This window comes from Rattus norvegicus, chromosome 9 (genome assembly GCF_036323735.1).
Source record: "Rattus norvegicus strain BN/NHsdMcwi chromosome 9, GRCr8, whole genome shotgun sequence".
Lineage (NCBI taxonomy): Eukaryota > Metazoa > Chordata > Mammalia > Rodentia > Muridae > Rattus > Rattus norvegicus.
Window position 1 is genome coordinate 13667900 of NC_086027.1, and position 26166 is coordinate 13694065.

General features: G+C 42.8%; 1 protein-coding gene across 1 annotated transcript in view; it reads right to left on the reverse strand.

The window, feature by feature from the left end:
- The window catches only part of LOC134480503 (uncharacterized), a 94039-nt gene that overhangs the window by 41068 nt on the left and 26805 nt on the right, over positions 1-26166 (reverse strand). The window lies entirely within an intron of this gene.

The window sequence follows — 26166 nt, forward strand, 5'->3', positions numbered from 1 at the left end:
TGAATTTTCTGAAATGCAGCACTGTGTACAATATTGAGAGGGAATCTATCCTGAAAGAATGCAGTGCCCATGACATAGTCAGCAAAGCAATGTCAGCAGAGGGTTGCACTCTAGGATTCCACGCAAGATCATGGTGAAGCCAATAAGACAATCCAGAATCTTCCCGGGGGATAACTCTGTTCAGGTAAACTGAGAAATCTAATCCTTATTTTTAAAATAGCTGAATGGTTTAAGAATGTGTTGAGACAAATAAGAGAGGGGGCTCCACTTGGAACTGGACGAATGATGCAAAGACTACTGGCCAGCACAAAACAGGAAGCTTCATGTTTGTTGAGAGACCTAGGCTTAAAGGACTAAGTTAGATAATGACTGGACAAAACTGCATGTCATGAACTGGCCTCCCCGCATGCTCCCTAAGATGCAGGTCAGCACAGCAATGCACCTTTCTTGGTTAGAATTGGGGGTATATACGGATAACTTTGTTCTTGAAGTCTCAAGTCTCTCATGCCAACCCTCAGCCTTTGAGAAACCTTTTCCACATCCTTGCTCTTCTAACCAGCTTCAGGTTGTAAGGCCCAGTTATGAACTCTCCAGGAGCACTCAAATAAGACAGGACTGACATGGTGATACACAGGCTCTGTAGTTACCCAAGATCTATGAAGCATGAAGACACCATCTTCATATACAGGGACATGAGGGGAGGAAGAACAAAAGCCACCACAAATGACAATGAGAACCATTTCTTTGGCATTTCCAGCAGGCTCTCCTCCTTGAAAACTACTTACTTCCTGAGTCTCACACGATCCCTGAAAAGAAAATGAGCTCCAGGCTTTTGCTTCATCCCACAAAGCCCTGTTCTAGTCTAAAGAGGGGCTCCCACATAGCACCCTCCATACATAATGGCATGTAGTGCTCTGCTGTATGATCAACCTATCTCCCTTAATGAAGTGCAGATTCTCGAAGAGCAGGAGCATTTGCTTTCCAAACATGCAGTTTCTTGAAAAGGGGCTATCTCCACAGAAAGCCTTGTAAACCATCACATGAATGAACACTTGGATGAGACCTAGGTCAGGACATGGATCAGTCAATAGACAGTTATATTGGTTTGTCTATGGTTATGGTAAGACCTGAGGACAACCTGTCCCTGAGCCCTAATCCTACCTGCTGTTGCGTGGCTCTGGGGTCACAGATGTTCATTCCGGCCTCTTCACAGAACCTCTTTGTCTCCACAGAGGATGCTGGCAGTTCAGTCTGCTCCACCAGCAGTTCTCTCTTCTCATTCAGCAAAATCTGGATATTGTTCTTCAATTGAGCTTGTTCACGCAGGAGCTGGGATTGCCTGATGCTGAACCACAAACAAACAATGGTAAATCCCAGCCAGCTTCTATTTGCCTGTCACTCCTGCAAGTCCAATCATCCGTTCAAGGGTCCTCATCCTCAGAAATCCCCAGAATAGAGCCACACTATACAAGTTAGCACCAATTAGAGGAGGTCAAATCCAGAATCCACATTCCACATGAATCAAAGTACTTCTGAAAATCCTGACACTAAGACAGTTTATATAAATCAAGGAAGAAGAGATGGTCCATAAGGGAGCTCATATGTCCATGGTATGGTGAAACCATCTTCACGTTGTGGGGAAAGCCCCTCTGAGGGGTAGTTGAAGACCCAATAGCTATACAATCTTTCCATGTGTTTCTATGGATCACAGATCTTTAAATCTCCTGTCAGAGTCCTAGAGATTCAGAGTTGATTGATATTCTCATCATGGTGAAAACCTTTTCTATCTAGAGGATCTTTAACGGGGAAAATAACAATTGGAGGGTCTTCTACACCCTTCACATGTACGACAACTGAGTCCAAGAGCTACAAATCTAAGACCCTTGCCAGGAGGCAGCCTTCTTGTTAAGAGTCAGACACCATGGAACCAGAGCCCTGACTTTTGTTAAAGTCATACAGGACAGAAGCATTTCCTGCCTAGTGCTGGGTTCTCATCTCTGTTAGCGACTCACCGGTAGGAACTGTTCACTTGTATGAGCTCCTTGTACCTCTCCATGGCATCACTTATTGAGTTGGTCATCATTTGCATAGCCATCATTCTCATCTCATGTTCAGATTGAAGGACTGGCAATTCAACATCCAGCCTGGATTAGGTCATGGCCAAAGGAACAAATAACCATCTGAACTCATGATTTCAGAATTAGGTGAAATGTAAATGAAAAATATATAATAAAAAAGTTCAAATTAAAGGAATGGTGGAAGGGAAGAAAGTGGCAAACTCAAAAACCAGACCAAAGCCCAACAGTGAGACTCAATCCACAGAAAATATTTCTATATAAATAAGCAAACATTTGTTTTGAAATAAGGATTCCTTGGAATCCTGAGAGATATGGTTCTGCAAAGACTCACTATATAGGAGGGGACAGAGCCTGAGAGCTGCCTGTTTGGGAATAACAATGGTCAAGACCACAGTGACCATTTCTAGGTCACAATAAATAATCCCTGGATAGTTAAAAAAATAAAAAACTAAAGATCAAAGCAGGTGAAACAAATTAGGTAAAATCAGACTGTTCTCTCTATTACTTAAACTCAGTATGTACCACATACTTGCTCCTTCAAAGTATTTGTACTGGTTAAGTTTTTTATCCTGGGCACAGGACAACAGAGCCATGGTACCAGTTGGAGGGACCTGACCTTCAAGAGCTGGCCAGGTGAGCATGATGGAATTGACTATTTTAGGAAGAAGATTCCTCCAGTCTGTGCCACAGCTTTGGGCCCAAGAGAAAGCTGTGATGATATTTCTCTTCTTTTGAAAGCAGGTGTACTCAATCCTTGTTTTCTATCGTTACATGAATTCCCAGAGGGCATAACTAAGTTTGACAGGGAAGAGGATTCATAGCACCTCCTCCCCTCGGGAGAGTCCTGGGTGCCACCAACGTATACAGAAGGAGCAAAGTGCTCGTTTGATTCTGTGGGCCTCCACATACTCATCACTATCATGACCTGCAAAGTGTTGATCAAACAAATCCTCAGACCCCATCAAAGGTCCCAGACGTCGTGATCCTGAGTAAAACACCACATATACGTCCACATACATACATAGCAACACATATCCAAACACATTTAGAATGCCAACTACATTCATGGAGGTGCCATAGAATCAGTGTATAATGAATAAATTCAGAGGAAAGAGTGATGACGTGCAGGCATTTCATTCACACACACAGTTGCAGCAAGTGTGACCAGGTCCTTCCAGCTGTTGACAGAACCAAGGCTAATCCAGGAGGCTCAGGGTCAAGTACAAAAGAGGTTGACCCTAAACACACAGCACCTAGCTTATCTCACAAGCTAATGCATGCCAAATCTCCTTAAAATCCAGGATGAGAGGTGAAACTTTCTCGTGCTATGAGTAAATCCTGAGGTAGTAGAGAGAGAGCGCAAGACAGTGAACAGGTTACTGGGCATAATGACTACCTGTGGTCCCACTCATCATAGATATAAAGATCCAGGATTTGATAAAGTTCATCCCTCTCGAATTGACACTTCTGGATTTCAAATTTGAGTCCCTCCAGTTCCTTTAGACACTCCTCTTGCTTACTGATGACATTTTGGGATGATGCCTTCCTAGCAAAACCTGTAGATAGATAAACCCAAGTGAATTTGCATATTTGAACCAATGGGCAGAATAGATCATTCTGAATCCGAAAAGGAGGTGGAGGAAGGGGAAATGGTAGAGACTGGGTGAATCCCTGAAAGAGCAGAAAAGCTTTCTTAAAGGTTGATTCTTAAGCTATGTCCCTCTTCCCAACCTCTAATGCCATACACGTGCCACACTCACTATTACACAACCCCCGGCAGTGAAAGTTATAATCTGACTGAGACATAAACATCTGCGACATTGTTATCTCATATCAGATGTGGAGCAGATAATCCTGGAGTTCATAATGACTTCATAATGCTTAGCACCATCAAGCTCTAACCAAGTGTGGTCCAGCCCAAAGTGTCTGAGAACTCAATTCATGACTAGGGGTGCATCCTTCTTTGTTCTCCCCATCAGACACTTATGTAACCTACAGTAATCTAGAGGATGAAGTGCTTCAAGTCCCAACCATGGATTGTCACATTGTTAATCTCACAGTGCCTCCTCCTGCCAGTCATTGACACTCACAGTTAAAAAGCTTCAAGAAAAGACACTGAAGTCTTACAACTTTATGGCTTTCTCTCAAATTAAAGATCAGGAACTCCTGACTCTTGGTTTGCCTTTGAGAAATCCCAAGGGTCCTGCTTGTAAGGCCTAGTCTTAGAAGGCACATCTCAAACCTACCTCCTTGAGGATGTTCCCCAACTCTGCCCACGACTCACCAAGCCTTCCCCAGAATGATTTCCTCCTTCCTGTTTCAATAGGGAGGGGGTCAGCTTCCCTCTGACCTGGTGCGGTCTCTCCTTGATCAACACTTTCCTTCCGAAATAGCCTGAGCAGCTGGCGAAACATGCCTGCTTGTGAACCCAAAGGGAACTGAAGAAAGATCCCAAAGGCAGTTGGTGTCACCACAACACTGGTGACATCACTGAAGATTCTAGGGATCTCTTAGATACAATAGAGTGTCTAGTGAAGTGCTTACTGATGATGTCACTGGAAAGTTCTATGGTCTACCTACTAACCAGCTCTCCCCACACTGATGAATTTCTGTGGGGACCCTTTCCTTCAGTCTCCCATGTGTCACTGGGAATACCATTTGGCAACCTCTATTTCAAAGCTACATATGTCTCTCTGCTTCATTAGAAGTCAGCAATGCTTTTGCTGGGGAGGGTTGCTTACAACCCTGAATTGGAGAACAGATTTTTCTTAGCACCCAAATCTTTAGGGACCAAGGAGGAGGGAGATTTTTCTTAAAAGTAAATCTACTACTCGAGACAATGCATGTGACATGTATTTCGATTCCTAAGCTTTTCCCTTTTTCTGGAGGGCAATATATTTCTTCTATACCTCTGAGTGTTTAAAACCTGGAAATATTTGCTTACTGTGCAGTCCTAGAAAGCCGACATTGTTTCCATTTACATATCCATGTATTTCACAAAATCAATGGTCTATAATCCTATTTTTTGCAATAAAAACTCCTTTTCCTTGGGAACATAGGGATCAACTACAGGGCATATAGAAAATAATAAATTCCTGTTCGTTTTATATATTATGTAGGACCTCCGCCCTTTCTCAAATATAACAAGACAATTAAATTGGACATCAGTGAGCAAATGTCAACCAGGACCTTGTGTTACTACATTGTAACTATATAGCCATCACTTCTCCAATATCATTCTTCGTGAATAGACAAGTCTAGGCATCAGAATATTGGGGACTACACCATGAACTTATACTTGTAGCAAACATAAGAATCAGGAGGATGGGAAGGGAGTGGAATGGCCTGAGTTCAGGTTGAACCTCAATTTTAATGGGTCCATACGTTCAGGAGGAGTCTATTTGGCATTGTGATATATGGATTCTGTCTTCTTATCATAGGTGTTATAATAATTCAACATGAATGTGTACTATAATGCCACCCCATCTCAGAGATGTAAGAGTGAAAATCATGTCTGACCTTTCTGGGAAGAACTCTGCCTTTTACTACCATCTGGAGTTATACAACATCACTATACAAAGCTCAGAAGAGAGGGGTGCAGATGTGCGGGCCTTAGAAGTTGAAGATCTTTTCTTCTGATTAAGCCACTTGTTTTTCCTATGTAATTTTTCCCTTGCTCTTTTACTAATGATGGCTGACTTCTTTTCTGGCCTGAGGTAAACTGGAGTCCAATCTTTTGGATTACTGAACCTTCTATTTTTGAGATGACTGTCCCACCAAGGGTCCTACTGCATACAGAAGGTATGAATAAGTCTCAGGGGCTGGAGTAAGTTAAAAACGTCTGTGACAACAAAGAACTGATTAAGAAAACAAGAGCCCAGCTGCTCATCAAGATCACAGTTGTATGATAGTAAGAAAATGTGAATAGGGCATCGGGTGAAAAGATAAATTAATTAGGAGGTCACAGGCCTAGAAGGGGTAGACTTTGCTCTCAGTGGAGCTGCCATTCTTTCTGCCATTCCTCGCCCTCTGCCACAGGACCAGAGACTTCCCCATACAACTGGCTGGCCTTGCCAAAGACCTGGCAGGGCTTCTCCCTGTAGAATAGGAAATGCAGAGTCCTTGAGGACTCACGAAGAGGTCTCCTCCACACAGGTTCCTTGTTGTCAAAGGGAAATGTTCCTGCAGAATCCTGCCATGGCAGCAGGAATTTCAACCTGGCTGCTCTTGGTCCAGCTCACTGGGTGCAGGCCTGAGGCCCAGGGGTATCTGGGGAAAGAAGCAGCATGAACTACCTCACAGCTCTCTCTTTGTTGGATGCAACTGCTAGGACTGTGATAGGATTTTTGTTTCTTTTGTGTTTATTAGAAATACCTACAAAGCTGATTAAAGTTGTAACATGCCTTCATACCCAGCATGCAGAATGTTTTTACATCGTTGTTGTTCCTGTTTTATGTTTGGATTTTGTTTTTTAATCCCCTCAGGAAATTTCCCTGTGCTTAGAATGTTAAGCACATGCTCAGGAGGGATCGGTTATTCAAGTTCGGCAAAGCTTTTGTTCTCACCATCACTCCACAGATGATGCCATTACGTACTTTGAAATTAGAAAACAGTTATAGAGAAGTAAATTAACCTGTAAGCTATCACAGAAGAAACACATCATGATTGTGGAATCCACCCCAGTATTTTGTATTTCCTAAGTTATTTTTATTTTAAACTTTTTTATTGGATTTTTTTGGGTACATTTCATCTTTTTTAAATCCTTAAAGGTATCTTTTATTCCTCTCCTCCCATTTACAAGGTGGAATTTCACATGTAATTGTTAGTCCAGATAGTTTGGACAATGGCTTAGATATCACCTTGGCCTAGTTTCCTTGGCATAAGCTGAGTTAGAAGCAGACTCAAAGGTTCAGGACCAACAAATAATGAATTCCACTACATCTGGATACCTAGCCTCACAGCCAGGAAGGGACTGTATTTCCATTCACTATTTAAAAAAAAAGATGCAGTTCATTAACATGTAAAAAATTTCTCAAGTATATTAAAGTGTTTACCATGGTCATACAGTTTTTCAAATACCTGGCATTCATCTTTTTCCAAAACCTATAATATCTTTCTTATTCAAATTTTTTGATTATTTTTTGGTATTAGTATCATTTTTTTAAATTTCAGTTTTTTTTAATAGATATATATGTTTTATTCAAACGTTATTCCCTTTCCCAGCTTTTGGTCCATAAGCTCCCCTGCCGTGCCCTCTCCCATATGTATGGTCCCCCAATCCATGCCACTTAGAAACCCCTTCCCGGACATTTCCCTGCACTCAGGGTCCAACCTTGTTAAGAACAAGGGCTTCCCCTTCCACAGGTGCCCCAACAAGGATATTTTCTCCTACATATGCAGTTGGACCCCTGGGTCAGTCCAAGTATAGTCTTTTGCTAGTGGTTTATTTGGTTGGCATTGCTGTTCTTATGGGGTTGCAAGCCCTTCAGCTCTTTGAATCCTTCCTCTAATTCCCATAAAGGGTGTCCTGTTGTCAGTTCAGTAGTTTACTGCCAGCACTGACTTCTTTATTTGACATTCCCTGGATGTGTCTCTCAGGGGAGATGTATATCCGGTCCCTTTCAGTAAGCACTTTTTAGCTTCATCAATCTTACCTAGTTTTGCTGGATGTATATATATGGGCCACATGTGGGGCAGACCCTGAATGGCTGTTCCTTCGGTCTCTGCTTTAGATTTGGCCTCCATATCCCCTCCTATGGATATTTTTGTTCCCCATTTTAAGAAGGAGTGGGAACATCTGCACTTTGGTCATCCTTCTTCTTGAGTTTCCTGAGATCTGTTGATTGCATCTTGGGTAATTTGAGGTTTTGGTCAGTATCCACTTATCAATGAGTGCATACTGTCAATGAGGGGTGCTGAGTACCTGGAAGAGAATGGGGGACCAGAGACGCGAAGAAGGACGCCAAGACAAGAGTCTTATCAAGGTGACAATTTTATTTTTTCCCAAGGCTGAATTTGTACCATAAAAAGGGTAACATAGAGAGGAGAGAAGTAAGAAAATTTACCCACGCCAAGGACACAATATTCGTGTGGTCAGGGAATCGGCTGATGTTGACAGGTTGTCAGAAAACTCACAGGTTTGTAATATCTATTAGTCAGCAGGATGTTGGTTTTTCAGAAAGGTTACAGGTCATCACATTGGGTATCTTAACGTCACACGTTATCATATGATTATTCATCTTGACCACCACATTTGTATTAGTCTTCTGCAGCTGGCTGGGTATTTTCCATGAACCCAGTCATACTTAATGCTAACCATAATAATAACATCAATAATGGAGGGCTTCAAGGCCATCGCTCCCAAGAGCATATCAAGTGTGCTTTTCTGTGATTGGATTACCTCACTGTGGATGATATTTTCTAGTTCTTTCCATTTGCCTATGAATTGAACGTAGTCATTGTTTTTGATAGCTGAGTGGTACTCCATTGTGTAGATGTACCACATTTTTCGATTCCATTCCTCTGTTGAAGGGCATCTGGGTTCATTCCAGCTTCTGGCTATTATGAATAAGGCTGCTATGAACATAGTGGATCATATGTGTTGTTGTATGTTGGAGCATCTTTTGAGTTATGCCCAGGACAGGTATAGCTGTGTGCTCAGGTAGTGCAATGTCCAATTTTCCAGGAACGTTCAGACTGATTTCCAGAGTTCTTGTACCAGTTTGCAATCCCAGCGACAATGGACGAGTGTTCCTCTTTCTCCACATCCTCGCCAGCGTCTGTTGTCACCTGATTTTTTGATCTTAGACATCCTGACTGGTGTGAGGTGGATTCTTAGGGTTGTTTTGATTTGCATTTCCCTGATGACTAAGTTTATTGAGCATTTCTTTAGGTGCTTTTCAGCTATTCTATATTCCTCAGCTGAGAATGTTTTCTTTAGCTCCGAACCCCATTTATTAACAGGGGTGTTTGGCTCTCTGTACTCTAACTTCTTCTGTTTTGTGTATACTTTGGATATAAGCCCTCCATCAGATGCAGGATTGGCAAAGATTTTTTCCCAATCTGTGGGTTGCCTTTTTGTCCTAATGACACTGTCCTTTGCCTTACAGAAGCTTTTCAGTTTTATGAGGTCCCATTTGTCGATTCTTGATCCTAAAGCATAAGCCATTGGTATTTTGTTCAGGAAATTTTCCTTAGTGCTCATGTCTTTGAGACTCTTCCCTACTTTTTATCTACTACTTTTAGTGTATCTGGTTTGATGTGGAGGTCCTTGATCCACTTGGACTTAAGCTTTGTACAGGGTAATAAGAATGGGTCAACTTGCATTCTTCTACATGCTGACCTCCAGTTGAATCAGCACCATTTGTTAAAAATACTATCTTTCTTCCATTGGATGTTTTACCTCCTTTGTCAAAGATCAAATGACCATAGGTGTGTGGGTTCTTTTCTGTGTCTTCAATTATGTTCCACTGAGCTGCCTGTCTGTATGCCAATACCATACAAACTATTGCTCTGTAATACTGCTTGAGGTCAGAGATGGTGATTCCCCCAGAAGGTCTTTTATTGTTGAGTATAATTTTGCTATCCTGGGTTTTATGTTATACCAAATGACGGCAAATTGCACTTTCTACCTTTATAAAGAATTGAGTAGGAATATTGTTGGTGATGGCATTGAATCTGTAGATTGCCTTTAGCAAAATGGTCATTTTTTACCATATTCATCCTGCCAATCTATGAGCATGGGAGATCTTTCCATCTTCTGAGACCTTCTTCAATTTCTTCAGAGATTTGAAGTTCTTGTCATACAGATTTTTTACTTGCTTGGTTCAAGTAACAGCAAGTTATTTTATATTATCTGGGATTATTGTGAATGGTGTCATTTCCCTAATTTCTTTCTCAGCCTGTTTACCCTTTGAGTAGAGGAAGACTACTGAATTGTTTGGGTTAATTTTATATCGGCCAGTTTGCTGAAGTTGTTGATCAGGTTAAGTAGTTCTCTGGTGGAATTTTGGTGTTGCTTAAGTGGACTATCATATCATCTTCAAATATTAGTGTTTTGACTTCATCCCTTCTAATTTTTTCCCTTTGACCTACTTTCATTGTTTGATTGCTATGGCTAGGACGTTAAGTACCATATTGTACTTAAGTAGGGAAAGAGTGGGCAGCCTTGTCTAGTCCCTGATTTTAGTGGGATTCCTTCAATATTCTAAGTTTAGTTTGATGTTAGGTACAGGTTTGATGTATTTTGCATTTTCCTATATTTAGATTCAGGCCTTCAATTCCTGATCTTTCCAGGACTTTATTAATGAAAGGGTAATGAATTTTGTCAAATGATTTCTCAGCATCTAATGAAATGATCATGTGGTTTTGACTTTGTTTATATGATGAATTTCGTTGATGGACTTCCGTATATTAAACCATCCCTGCATCCTTGCCATGAGGCCTACTTGACCGTGATGGATGATTTTTGGATGTGTTCTTTGCTTCAGTTTGCAAGAATTTTTTTGAGCATTTTTGATCAATACTCGTAAATCAAATAGGTCTGAATTTCTCTATCTTTGTTGTATCTTGGTGTGGTTTAGGTATAAGAGTAATTGTGGCTTCATAGAGGGAGTTTGGTAGTGCTCTGTCTGTTTCTATTTTGCGGAATAGTTTGGACAGTATTGGTATGAAGTCTTCTATGAAGGTCTGATAGAATTCTGCACTAAATCCATCTGGTCCTGGGCTCTTTTTGGATGGGAGATGTTTAATAGCAGTTTCTATGTCTTTATGAGTTATGGGGTTGTTTCGATGGTTTATTTGTTCCTGATTTAACTGTGGTACCTGGTATCTGTATAGAAAATTGTCCATTTCCTCCACATTTTCCAGTTTTGTTGAATATATGTTTTTGTAGTAGGATATGATGATCTTTTTAATTTCTTCAGATTTTGTTGTTATGTCTCCCTTTTATTTCTGATTTTATTAATTTGGATACACTCTCTTTGACCTCTGGTTAATATGGCTAAGCGTTTATGTATCTTCTTGATTTTCTCAAAGAACCAGCTCCTGGGTTTGCTGATTCTTTTGATACTCGGTTTTGTTTCTTCTTGTTTGATTTCAGCCCTGAGTTTGATTATTTCCTGCCTTCTACTCCTCTAGGGTTTATTTAATTTTTTCTAGAGCTTTTAGGTGTGCTGTCAAGCTGCTGACATATGCTCTCTCCTGTTTCTTTTTGCAGGCATACAGAGCTATGAGTTTTCCTCTTAGTGCTGCTTTTATTGTGTCCCATAAGTTTGGGTATGTTGTATCTTCATTTTCATTAAATTCTAAGAAGTCTTTAATTTCTTTATTATGTCTCCAATGACCAAGTTGTCATTGACTTCAACTTCCATGTATATGTGGGCTTTCTGTCTTAATTGTTGTTATTGATCAGCAGCCTTAGTCCGTGGTTTTTTGATAGGATGCTTGGGATTATTTCTATCTTCCTGTATCTGTTGAGGCCGGTTTTGTGACTGATTATATGGTCAGTTTTGGAGAAGGTACAATGGGATGCTGAGAAGAAGGTGTATCCTTTGGTTTTAGGGTGGAGTGTTCTATAAATATATGTTAAATCCATTTGTTTCATAACCTGTTAGTCTTTCTGTGTCTCTGTTTAATTTCTGTTTCCCTGATCTGTCCATTGATGAAAGTGGCGTGTTTAAGTCTCCTATATTATTGTTTGTGGTGTAATGCATGATTTTTTTGAGCTTTAGAAAGGTTTCTTATTGTTTAGGGACACAACTGCTATATACTTGACAAATATAGCAATCAACCAGAATAGAAAGCATGTCACTTTTGGCCACATGAGGATGAGTTTCTTTCAAAGATCATCATGATTTTTGGTAAGATCTTCCCTGTAATTGGTGGCATGGCTTCCCACAAACATGGTCCAGTTGTGTAGAATCTCCTCCTTGGTCAGCATCTCATCCTTGTTTTTATCTGACTCATACACCAGATGCTGGGCCTCAGCCTGTGCATGGTCATAGTCCTGAGGGAGGATCCAATGGTGAATCTCATCCTAATCCAGTTTCCCATCCTTGTTCAGATCTGGGAAATCATTGAACTGCTCCCCAGACAAAACCCAGTCGGTCTCAGGGCAATTGTCCTCGTGAGAAAAAGATGTCCACAATGTACTCATCCTAGTCCACAAAACCATCCCCGTTCTTGTCGATATTCTCCAGCGTTTCCAGAACTACAATCTCCTTCATATGTTCTAAATCCTCTTAGTGCAGAAAAGCAATGAACCCGTCCTGAGTAGCTGTCAGGTCACTGTCAAGGCCTTAAACCTCCTCTCATCTCATGGAGGCAACTTTTTAAAGTTGTGATGATCAGAGCTATCTTGGAATTCAGCAAGGTTTCCCAGGTAGTAGCCATAGGTAGCCTGCTTGTATTCTTCCCAGGAGATTTTTCATCTATGTCCCTATCATAATCCTTCCAGAGTTTAGCCACATTTTGGTTGATGTATCTTTTCTGTACCTGTTTGATCCAAACTTTCAGGTCTTCAGTAGTAACAAGGCTGCCTTCATCACTGTCAATTGGATCAACAATTTTCCCCAGCCTCCCTGCTCTCGTCTAGGCTTAGCTATCAAAGGTCTTGGAGTCCTCCTTGCCCAGGAAGACCTCATGATCGTACAGGAAGCTGTGCTTATTCTCTGGTGGGCATTAGCCCTGCTCTGAATCAGGACAAACCATGTGCTCCTTGCTCATCATGCTCTTGGCATGAACGCCAGGACCATTGCCAGCAGCAGCCCATGGAGAGTCCCAGGCTGACACCATGCACCACAGTCGCGATCAAAGGGAGGCAGCAGGGAAGTAGGGGCTCAGAGCAGCTTATCCGCTGTCCCTTCCCCAGAGAGGGCTTTTGTTACATTTCAAACGTTATCCGTTTTCCTGGTTTCCACAAAACCCCTTATAAAACCCCCTCCCCCTTCTACTGTGAGGGTGTTACCACACCCACCCAAACACCCAGGCCTATCTGCCTCCCTGTTCTGGTTTCCTCTACACTGGGGCATCAAGCCTTGACAAGACCAAGGGCTTCTCCTCCCATTTGTGCCCAAGAAGGCCATCCTCTTCTACATATGCAGCTGTAGCCATGGGTCTGTCCATGTGTACTCTTTGGATGGTGGTTTCGGTCCTGGGAGCTCTGGGTGTTTCTTAGTGTTGTTCTTATGGGACTGTAAACCCCTTCAGCTCCCTCAATCCTTTCTCTTACTCCTCCATTGGGGACCCTGCTCTCAGCTGAATGGTTGGCTGCAAGTATCTGCCTCTGTATTTGTCATGCTCTTTACCCCACTCTTTTGAGCAGATCACCACAGAGCAACGAAGATGTATTGTCTTGTCCTGATGATGTACAGACAAATAGATGATTTCTTAATTTATGATGGTTCTATAAGAATTCCTAAAATTAGATTAGTAATTTTAAGCTCCTTTATAATGGGACAGCTATTATGTTTACTCTGGTAATCAAAATTGCATTGAGAACTCTTCCTTCTTAAACTTTCACGAGTGAATTGCTTCTGCTATACCAAGCAGGCATCTACAAATTAGAACCCATTCTAAGAGGGTATAAACCAATTAACAAAAGTTCATTAAAAGAGAACTAATGATTTACTATAGGTGCAAGGACTGAACGTAAATAATTGACTGGATTTGCCTATAGGCAATTTCACTTATTCTTTTCTCATAAAAGTTACAGCTTTTAACTCTCCATGAACATGCAGAGCCAGTGACAGATGGTCACAGTTTATCCTGATGATTACTCTTCATGGATATGCATTTAAACATTCTCTGTCGTAAACTGATTATCCAACTTATGATTTGAATTCCTGTGCAAACTTGTGGTGAACTTTTCACCATGTGATGCTGTGTTCAGGAAGATATACAAATGCTGAGGACAAAGAGAGAGAAAGCTTTTTAGACAGAACTGAACTGAAGAGAACAGAACTCAAGAAGAACTTAGAAGTAAAGGCATAGCGTTGAGAGTAAGGCATTGAGAGTAAGGAAATTATTGTGTCATAAGAGCAAGAGGAAAGGAGATAAGAAGAAGAGAGCAAGGAGAACCTTATAAGTCAAACTTTATGGAGGCAAACCTTTGTAGAAATTCTAGGAAAACGGAAGAACTTATAAATAAAGGTTAAAATCACTGCTCTTCAGTCTTCAGCCTGGCTCACTGGCTAGCCTGTGCTCTTCAGTCAGGCTCACTGGCTAGCCTCTGCTCTTCAATCAGGCTCACTGTCTAGCCTGTGCTCTTCAGCCTGGCTCAGTGGCTAGCCTCTGCTCTTCAGTCAGGCTCACTGTCTAGCCTGTGCTCTTCAGCCTGGCTCACTGGCTAGCCTCTGCTCTTCAGTCAGAATCACTGGCTAGCCTCTGCTCTTCAGTCAGGGTCACTGGCTAGCCTCTGCTCTTCAGCCTGGCTCACTGGCTAACCTGTGCTCTTCAGTCAGGCTCACTGTCTAGCCTGTGCTCTTCAGTCAGGTTCCCTGGCTAGCCTCTGCTCTTCAGTCAGGCTCACTGGCTAGCCTCTGCTCTTCAGTTAGGCTCACTGACTAGCCTCTGCTCTTCAGTCAGGCTCACTGGCTAGCCTCTGCTCTTCAGCCTGGCTCACTGGCTAGCCTCTGCTCTTCAGTCAGACTCACAGGCTAGCCTGTGCTCTTCAGCCTGACTCACTGCCTAGACTCTGCTTTTCAGCTGGGCTCACTGGCTAGCCTCTGCTCTTCAGTCAGGCTCACTGGCTAGCCTCTGCTCTTCAGCTAGGCTCACTGGCTAGCCTCTGCTCTTCAGCTTGGCTCACTGGCTAGCCTCTGTTCTTCAGTCAGGTTCACTGTCTAGCCTCTGCTATTCAGTTAGGCTCACTGGCTAGACTCTGCTTCTCAGCTGGGCTCACTGGCCTATGGGGCCCTAGCACATCGCTTAACCATCTGCTCATGACTGCCTGACCACACTGACCACCTGACCGGTCGCCCTGACTTCTTAAAGTCATTCTCTAAAAAGAGCAAAAGAAACCAAAGAGAAACACCACAGCAAACTTTTCCCATGGGCTCTGCTTTAACCTTAAGTGCTTTCATTATTTCTTTAAAAGAGTGAAATATAATTTCGGCTATTCATATGGCCAAGAGAGCTGTGCAGTAGTCATTGCTTTAGGGAATTTGGTGGTAAATCAAAAGATTCCTTTATTCTATCACGATGTTATCTGTATGCTGTAAGATGTATGTTTGAAAACACAACACCAAATTCCTAAAATCTAGATGTTTTAAGACATCAGCTCATGGAGAAACATAACTGCTTCCTATCTAGACTGGGCTTTTTTGCTATACTGCAGGTACAATCAATTTTCCACACTACTTCCATGATTTTCAAGAATGATTAAGAGAAAAATAAGTTGAACATAATGGCCAGAAAGGGGGTTCTGTCAAGTTGTCTTATGTGGGACAAGATACCAAAGTATGATGGTAAACGTAAAACCACCTGTTCCCAAAACTAACAGAACTTACAGAAAATACATACTTTCTTATCATTTCTCCTCCCCGATGGTGAGTGATTTATTGAGCACCTACTACGATCCTAGCACTGTGCATCTAAGTGTGTAATGGTGAATAAAAAACTTAATAAAAAGCCTCATTAAGGAATAAAGAAAAATGAAACATAACTTTGAAACTCAGAATTCAATATAAGCATAATCACCACCATTTCTTCAACTGGTGATTTCTGAAAACTTCATCATTTTTTCCATGGGCTTCTATAGTAATGATACTGAGTCTTGATTTGGTAAATCACAAAAAGCAAGTCACACTTCTTTCTTGGCTCCCACAACTGTCAAAGGGAACAACACTGTTGCTGTCCATTGTGCTTCCCTATCAATCCTTTTATGGATGGTAATGAATTCCAGTCTTTTCAATGTGAAAACAGGCCACCACTTGAGGGCAAAGGTTATTAAAATTACCCAAACCCGTATATTCTCTAAAATTTTCACATAGCATTTTACTGATATCACAATGTAAATTCACCACAAATATTTAACCAATGAAAATATTGAATAGCTCTGCAAATAGGAGCGATAATCATATATACTTGAAAACAACTATTATGGAAACAAAGGACATACTAGGAGAAAAGATACATCACTAAAAGCTACACAAGCAGCAAAAAAGACACTACATTTCTTGGTTTAAAAGTTAGATGATACACTTGATCTTTAAAGACAGGCAATGTACTTGATCTTTAATCCCTTCAACTGTGCCCTGTCCACATAGAAACTGCAGTAGATGACAATCTTTTGTAAGATTTATTTATTTATATGTCAGACAATGCAGCTGTCTTCAGACACACCAGAAGAGGGCATCAGTACTCATTACAGATGATTGTGAGCCACCATGTGGTTGCTGGGATTTGAACTCAGGACCTCTGGAAGAACACTTGGTGCTCTTACCCACTGAGCCATCTCTGCAGCCCTCACAATGGCCTCTTAAACAGCATCACAGTGGTCTATTTCACTAGATGGCTCCAGGGTGATAACAGAGAAACTTTCACAGTTCCTGAGCACTTCTGAGTTCAAACACCAGCAGTGCCCACTCTGTGCTGTTGGCACATTCTGACCTGTCTCCTAAGGGTTGTCAGCCACAAAAGGGACGGGTTAGCCCCAGACAGCATTCACTGCCCAATCCTAAAAACCCCCTCGATTCTGAAAAAGCCACATTCCATGCTTGCTCCATATTTGAGGAAGCCAAATGTTGATCTGGCTCAAGGCTCTTCTTTTCTTAGCTCATCAACTTTCTTTTTCCACTTCTTGTCACAAGAAGTATTTTTTTTTTTTATGCTGCAACTACACTGCAATGAGTGAAGGAAACCACCATCAACTCTGGGTGCCACCTCTTGAAATTTAAAATTCACAAAACAATTCATGGCTTTCTAATCAGCACCATGGAAAATAAACAAAAACAAGCAAAACCATTCCAAAGGAACTTGCTAATCTGGAGGCCTGCTCATAGCAGGTAGGAAAGAATTAAATTATGCAGAACTGTAATCTCTCAGAGCTTTGGAGGCTAAAAAAGAGGATATCTCTGTTTATGTTCCCTTTCTCCAAGTAATTGAAGGAGGGTATTTTACATCCTCCAAATACAATCTCTTGCAAGGGGCAACCAATTACAAAGTAGATCAGAAGAAATCTATTAAATAATACATTCATTGCCTGAGTTTTCAAGAAAATATTTTCCCACGATCCCAGTCCTTTAACAGCACACTCCAGATTACCTTTCCACTCTTTCCCAATGCCATGGGCTTTCCAGTCCCTACTTCAGCTCTCCATACATCCCTGAACCCTCCCTTCCCCTACCCAATGGGCTCACTTTGCATTGCCTCCTTCTGCCACTGCTTTCCCAGGACAGGGGGAAGGGGGGCGGGGGGGGGGGGCAGGGCCAGAACCAGCCAAGTAGGGACGCGGGTCTCCTACCTACCTTGATTCTGCTGCTTTGGCGGTGCAGCCCGCCCTGCTTGCTGCTTGCTGTCTCTGGGGACCAGACCGGAGGTCGGGCTAGGGGTCCGCGCGAGCACCACGCCTCCAGGTCCCCTGGCAGGGCTGGCCTGGGCTTCTTCCCTGGACACTGCAAGGGTGGAGTCGCCTTTGGAAACCCGGCCGCTGTCATAGCGCGCCTGCCCCAGGCGGAGCTGACCCCCAACGCCGTTACCGCCCCCGTCCCTGGTCTCTTCTGCTTTTTCTTTTCTTTTTTTCTTTCTCTTTTTGTTCGCGACGTGGCGCCTGCGAAGAGCTCGCTTCCAGCAAGGAGGACATCATGCAGGCAGAATCACCTCTGGGCCCTGCCGGGGTCGGAGAGGGAGAGAGAGGAGTCAGCTCGGGCAGAGGCGCCCGGGCTGCTGGCACCTGCGGAAGGAAAACTCGCCCAGGCACACGCGCTGCTGCGTGCGCCAAATATAACGCGGGCGCCCCGTCCCCTCAGGCCCCGCGCTCACCCACGAGCTCCGCGTGCCCTGAGGCCCGGCTCGGGCGCGGTCGAACGGCGGGGTGGGAAGGACACGTGTGCCCACTCCGTGGGGCAGACAACAGGGTGAGGCGAGACACCGGGAGGCCTGTGGTGCGGAGCTCCGGGCTCTGTCCAGGCGGGTCAGTCCCCTCTCAGGGCTCTGAGGAGGCGCAGGGCAGCTTCTGCGGCCCCCAGGCCCAGCGTGACCTAACTGTGGCCATCGCCTCCGGAGCTTCCAGCTGCCCCAGGCTCGAGGCTTGGGTGGGCGATTGTGGTTGCCACTCTCCTAGGCCGGCTCAGCAGGGCGCAAGCCACCACCTGCTGTCCTCCCCTGAAGGCATCTTGATGGGGCTGAGAGCCCAGATCCAGCAGGCTAGCCTCAGGGCACAGGGCCATGGTCTTGGGTCTGCACCTTGTTGCCAGCCCCTCACACATATGGCAGCATCACACATATGGCTCCTTCTACCAACCGCCACTAATTAGCATTTGGACATTCCATCACAGTGTTCTCAAGAAGAAAGATGCAAACAAACACGAAAAGAATGAAATTACAATCTTTTTTATCAGGCTGGAGAGATGGCTTGGTGGTTAAGAGCGCTGCTTCTCCAGTGCTCCCAAGTTCAATTCCCAGCAACCACATGGTGACCTACAACTATCTGTAGTGGGATCCAATGCCCTCTTCTGTCTGAAGCTCTCTTCTGACATGTAGGCACACTCGCAAACAGAGTGCTCATGTACATAAATAAATAAATCTTTAAAAATAAAACCTTCTAATCAGTTAATGTATCTACATCTAGAAGCTAGAAAAGGGTCACAGCAATATTAAAAATAATTCAGAAATGGTAAAGGGATGTTCGAGAGTAACAAAATTCACTGGGCAACATGGTGTATGCCTGGAATCCCAAAACTCACAAGGCTGAGGTAGGTGGATTGCCTTGAGTTCAAGGCTAGACTAAAGTGTGAGACCTTGTATTAGAAAACAAAACAATTGGGGAGGGGATGGAGAGAGAGACAGAGAGACAGAGAAAGACGGAGAGGGAGACAGAGACAGAGAGCCAGCGCCAGAGAGAGACAGAGACAGAGAGAGAGAGAGAGAGAGACCTCGACATCATTTCTTGCACTGATGACAAGCTACTGAAGAATGTGAATGTCTCCTACCAAACACTGAGATAATGCCAATGATAGAATGGGTTTCTTATTAAGATATCATAAAATGTAGATGGAAAAGTAAAGGAATGTATAATAAATAAAAGAGAAATCCTAAATTTGGAAAGCCTAAATTTAGAAGACTGTATAAGTTTAAGTCATAGGGGAGGGGATGAGACGATGTGGGGGAGAGAATAATCAGAATAAATTATATATGTGTATGAAAATGTTAACTAAGAGCAATCAATGAAAAGAGAAAAGCAGGTTTATTTTACGATGAAATTGAGTTCCCATATGACACTATATAACATTTTGGATTATATGAATTATCTGCAATAAAAAAATCAATTGTTATTAAAGATGTGGTTGTGTTCATATTAATTTCAAGTGTTTTAAATTCTTTTTTTATTTGCTTATTCATTGATTGATTTTTTTAAGATACGGTTTTCCTATGTAGACCTGGTTGACTCAAAAAAGAGATCCACCTGCCTATGCCTCCAAAGAGTTAGGATCAAAAGTGTATACACACACATGAAATTTACATTCTTAAAGTGATAAAAAATTACAGCTATCAACTTGGTACAATTATTGAACAGTGATCAAGTGAATAGAAATATCAGAAACACATGTAAGGCATTAGGTTACTGTTCTTTAAAGGATCTTGAGCAGCATATATAATTCAAATCATCCAGGAGATACATTGTGAAAAAAAACATGAAACTGGGTAAAGATGATTTAAATTTTTTTAATCTATTAAAAATTTTAAAGTGCATTCGATATGAAAGCTCTAAGTGATATACTTCACACTTTTGCTTATATACCATCTTCAATTTTATGTGCATTCTGCAAATATTGTCCATGTTTATTCAGGCTCTTATTATTTCCCATGACTGATAACATTCACAGAAATCATATTGAGCAAACTGTATATGTTGACGTATAATAGAATTGTATTCTACACAGTATAGCATTGAAATATGTATACATAACTTCTCATATGTGTGTATATACATATGTAGATGGCTCAAGAAAATGAGTATCACTTTATCATTGTGGTATTATTTTCATCAAAATCCTGAGAACATTGAAATGGCATCAAATAGTGACCAGATCAAAAAAATCCACAAAATAAACTCTTACAAAGAATCTAAAGATACTGGCAAAAGATGCAAAAATATTAAAGTCTCAATGAAATATAAAGTCCAGATGAAATTCTGTATAATATTTTCTCAACTCTAGGATAATGTATTTTTGTACAACTATCAATAAAAGGCCTGAATTTTGAAGAATTCAAAAGTAGTGCAGTATAATTATGCAGTGGTCAATACTGTTGCATAACATTTTACATAACTGCAAACACTCTTGTTCTTTTGTTCCGTGGTCTAGCGACGAACTCGGGTAGATTTATGGGGAACCATTGCATTGTAGACTTGAACTGGATTAATTTGGGGGTGAGTAATCATATTTTGGTAACGTTGCTTTAAAAATAAACCGTTGGATATTAGTACAGCAAGTAATTCTCCCTGAAGGAAAAACCAGACACCAAGAACCTAGACCACTGCTGTCCATGAGAAATTTGTAGATGATAGAAATATTCTATATCTGCAGTGTTTCTGGCTATGGATTCTGGCTGGCTGTGTGCCTCCTGGTTTGCCTGCTGTGACTAAAGAGGCAGATTTTAGTTCTAAGTTTAGTTCATCTCAAATAGCCATGTGTGACCAGTGGATGCCATTTGAACAGTGTAGCCACAGAAAACTGAAGCAGTGTAACCAAAGACTCACCTAGGAGTCAGTTGACCTCCTAGAAGTGACTTGGGAAAATGTTGGCAATGATAGCCACTACTTAACTACTAAATATATTGACTCATCAGTCCCAAAGACAACTCTGTGAATTAAACACTCGTTATCATCCTCACTGTGCAGATAAGGGAATTGAGTCACACAAGGTAAAATAACTTCTCCAGGGTTGAACATCTAACGGGTGTGAGAGCCAAGCTTTGAGTCCAACTACAAAGTAGATTGGCATATAATGGGTTGGCCTGTGGTGCTGTATATTCAAATGCTAAATTCTGTACCCTAAGGTCTGTTTGCTCCAAGACAAGGAGATCCTCATGTATACCAGATTTTTTTTTTTCCTCCTAAGTTATCCCTGATTGGTTAATAAAATCCCTACAACACGGGCTGGGCAGAAGAGAGGGGACAGAGCAAAGTTTCCCTGGGCCTGGGGACTCAGGGAGGGTCCACAAGGAGAGGGAAAAGACATGGAGGAGAAGGAAGGAGACAGCACCCCATAGGGTAGGTGGATCGTGAGTGTATTACCATGAGGGCCAGCCTGTCAGAACAGGAGTGGCCCAGGCAGAGCATGGCAAGCAGTACCTCAGGGTTATGGACAGGAAAGCAGAAAAAATAGCACAGAGGGTTGATGTCTGCCCAGCTCTAATACTTTAAGGCTTATTATAAATCTAAAAGTTTTGTGTCTTTTATTTGGGAACTAAATGATCTACGGTGGGGGAGAAACCCCCTAATAATATTTACTGTAGCAATGGCCACTCAATTATTGTGGTATTTTAAATATAACACACATTGAATCTCACAATTCAGGTGCAAGGCTTTTTATGTTTCCAATGTGACTGTACACCTGAGGTCATGTCTAGGTATAGAGACAGAACATGGCAGAAATACCTAGAACATTTTAAGGTCACCACACCGACCAAATGAAAGCCACAGGCTATACAGACTATGATGGATGAGGAGAAGGCTTAGTGCTCTCTGGAGTCCCCTTCCCTAGACTTGGGATAAGACTTCCAGTAAGCCAAGACCATATTCCTCTTTCATTTCTCACAGAGCCAGGGGTAGACCCACATACATGATTCCTTTCCCTGCAGTGTATTTTTCCAAGCGCTGCCCTTTTTGAGGACTTGGCAAAGGTAAGCACCGTCAGTGGAAGGACAGCATATAAATTCTGTATAACTCTGCTCTGACAGCATGTAGCACAGTCCTATCAAGTACTGGAAGCCTTGCTGGAAAGATTAATCAACCTCCAAGATCAAATGGAAGCAACCCGAGGGCCACATAGCTGTAAATCAAGTCTGAAACCATAGCCCAGTATGGAAGTTCATCCTTGGATCTTATGTCAAAGAGCATTAGCATCCACAAGAAAAAAGAAACTGAAATGGAAAGGGGACGGGTAATGAACTCATGGCAAGGATATCTAAGTCATGTGGAAAGATCCCAGTGCAAAGACATCTAGCAAAGACACATGTCCACGAAGCTTTCAACAAGAATCCCTATTCTGTGTTCTACAACATTATATATACACACACCGTGAATACTCATTTATGGTCAGCTATGGGGATTGATTCTCTGGGAATCTGACTTTGAGATTGACATAGATGTATAAAGGTGTTTGACAATTGCTCTTGGGGACCATGGCTGTGACAAAGAGGAGAGAAGAGGATAGGGTGGAGAGCACTCTGGCTCTAATGCAGTCACAAGGGTATGCAGGCAGCCCTGTGTGGGGCTCAAGAGCTGGCCTGACCCTGAAGTCTTAGCCTGCACTGGAACAAGCAGGAGGCCCGGCCTTAAAGTCTCCATTGGCTAAGGACGAGGTTCCTGGTCAGAACCCAGTTACCACATTGTAACCACATAGCCATCCATTCTCCAATATCATTCTTCCTGAATTTCGAAGTCCAATCATGAGGATATTTGGGGCTCCACTCTGATCTTTTACTCAGAGCAAACATAAAAATCAGGTGGATGGGCAGGGAGTGGAATGGCCTAAGGTTAGGCTAAACCTCAATTTTAATGGGTCCATAAGTTCAGGAGGGAGTCCATTGGCATTGTCATCTGTGGCTTCTGTGTCCTTATCCCGGGTGTGCTGACTCTGTGATACGATGCCACCTCACCTCACAGATGTCAGGGTGAAAATCATGTATGATCTTTTTCTGGGAAGAACTCTGCTTTTTCCTACCATCTGGAGTTGTACAACATCACTATGCACAGCTCAGAAGAGAGGGGTGGAGATTGTGGAGGCCTTAGAAATTGAGGATCTTTTCTGATTAAGGCACATATTTTTTCCTATGTAATTTTCCCCTTGCTCTTTCCCTAATGATGTTTGACTTCATTCCTGGCCTGAAGTAAACTGGATTCCAAGGTTTTGGATTAGGGAAGCCCCTATTTTTGAGATGACAGGCCCAGCAAGGGATCCCACTGCATACAGGTTCCTATTCCTAAGGAAGTTGTTGCTGCAGAATCACAGCATGAGGGCAGCAGCACAGGATATCTCCCAGCTTTCTCTCCTGCACCTGCTGCAACTGTAATAAGGCTGTTTGTTTGTTTGTTTGCTTTTTATTGGAAATACCTACAAAGCTGAGCAGTCCACAAGTATTGTTTGTTGCCAGTAGCCCCCTGTACCCAAGGTCTTTCGCTGGACACTAGTCCATTTGGACGTAGGAGCACAGAATGTTAGGCCCCCCGCATTCACACAACAACTGGACAGGCCTTCCTTCTATCTTTTTGCATAGCCAGCACTCTAGGACCAAGAGGCTTGCCTAAGAGCCACTGGAGAGGCCCCTCTCGTTCTTCCTGGGGCAGTCCTTGACCCAGGGTCCTTTTTCTTTGCATCAGGCACACTGACTTTTAGCCAGGAATTCTCTTCTGTTGCCAGGTACTGTCTTCCTAGGTTCCCTAACTACTGTGGCCTGTATATGTTCCTCTCTTGTCTTTTATCTCTCTTTAGCTCTCTAATTTCCTCTTCTTTTTTGTCTGTTTGTTCAACCTTACTTTCTCTGTAACTTATACTAACTCTCAGCAACTTAGCTTAACCCTTCAAATTCCTGTAACTTTCTCTTCATATCTTTTTTTTTATCTTAGCCAGATTGGTGGGGCGTTTTCCAGCCCCTCAGAGACCCACCCTTGGAGCCTGGCGGCAGACCTGGAGCACTCCCTACCTTCAGGCCTATTGAAGTCAGTCAGGAGTGAGGGCCTTCCACCCATGTCTAGAACATTCTTTCTGGCCTCTAGCAGGATTCTGTCTTTCCTCGGTGGTAAAGAAGATCTGTAACAGTTACTAACAAGCATCTCAAATGGGATGGTGGGAAAACAAGAGAATCTTGAGAATAGAGGTCCACTGAAGAGGGCAAATAGCATTTAGTCACACAGCTAAACCAGGAGGCCTTTCTTGGACATAAAGGCCATTGTACAAATAAGCACAAGCTTTGTCTATGAAACAGAAAGGTGAGCAGAGATGCAGCCGATCTGTTATCGACCATCTCTCTAAACTTAGATTTTCCCTCAAGGAGTATCTCTCTTCAGTGTCGGCTTGGTGGCTTTGCCTCTCAAGAGAACCAGCCTCCAAATGACACTAGGCTTCTAGTAACAACTAATAACAAAAGGATGGAGAGATGGTTAGAACCTGGGTGCTAGATACCATGTGGCTGACAAAAGAATTGTAATGGGTTCACCTGGGACTTTCAGGACCTCAGTAGCAGCCCTTTACCAAACTGTCTCACTGGGTTAAAGGTCTATGGAAAAGAAGTCATTAATCCTGACCTTGGCCACAGCCAAAGTCTGAATTCTAAATTTTGACCGGCAAAACAAAGTTTTTCACAGTTTGTTGTAGATATTTTTTGAAACTATTTTAGGGGCTTTTCTGCCCCCCCAACCCGGGGCATCTCTCCTTGGGGAGGAGGCTCAAGAGAGAGAGACAAAACTGCCTGGCAGAAAACAATTTCTCTCAAGCAAATTATTTTCAATTTTTAACTTAAGCACCAAGATGACCAAGTAAAACTCTTTGAGGAACAAAGCAAACAGTTTCATGATTTCAAACACAGTCGTCAGTCCAAGATTTTAAACACAGTCGTCAGTCCAAATTCAAACACGAAACAAAAGCCAAAAAGACACTCGACAATTTCACAGAAAACAAACCAGAGAAACAAGACCAAGACAAAGCATCCTATAACCAATTTCCACAGATGCCTGGTACCTTCAGTACCTGGCCCAAACTGCAGCTTAACCTTACCTGCTTCTGGGATACCAAACACAAAAACAGAACACAAACAACAGACACCAACACGTCCAGAAAACCACAGTCAGGTCACAAAGAAGATAAACAATTCCAACAGTCAAACAAGTAACAGACAGACGTGCCGCGCGGCTTCGGTACCAAACTGAAACCAAAAATTCAGACGGAGTCACCGAGGGTCTTGGATCCTCTACTCCAATAAAATTCAGACGGAGTCATCGAGGGTCCGGATCCCCCCGAAAACGGACGGAGGCGCCACGGATCCGGACCTCCCTCTCCTCCAACCACCCCTGGAACATCTTCCAGGGCTGCGGGGGAGAAGTCTGAGCTTGTCAGTTCCTTCTCTGGCCCACCCAGATAGTCCCCAGATCTGAGCCTATTGATCAATTGTTCACAGGACAAGACAGGACAGACAAGACAAACGCCGGCCAGCTTACCTCCCGGTGGGTGGTCGATGATCTCTGGGTGGAGGATCTCAGAATCCCGGACGAGCCTCCAAATGAAAGATCTCCGGAGAGGACCTTTCCCTCAGGAGGAAACCCAAGCGCCCAATGACCGAGCCGAGGCCACTCGGATGCAATCAGCAAGAGGGTTTATTGGAAAACACAGGTACCTGCGAGCACACAGTCTCTTCAGTGGACTTGCGCGTCCAGCAGCTCCAGCATGGGGCTTTTATAGGGTTTGTGGAAGCAGAAGCGGGCGTACAGAAGCAGATGCATAGTTATGGGGATTGGTGGATTCAAACGAGGCACATAGACATGTTCACATATGATTGGCTATTTCACATGATGAGGTAATAAGGTAAAGCTGCACACATTGGCAGGTTTGGGGCGTCCTGAATGTCGGGGGCTGGGGGCTTATCTCTTCCTGCCAGGTGGCCTGTGAGTCAGATCTGGTACTCCTGGTCTTTCTGCATTCCTTTCCTTTTA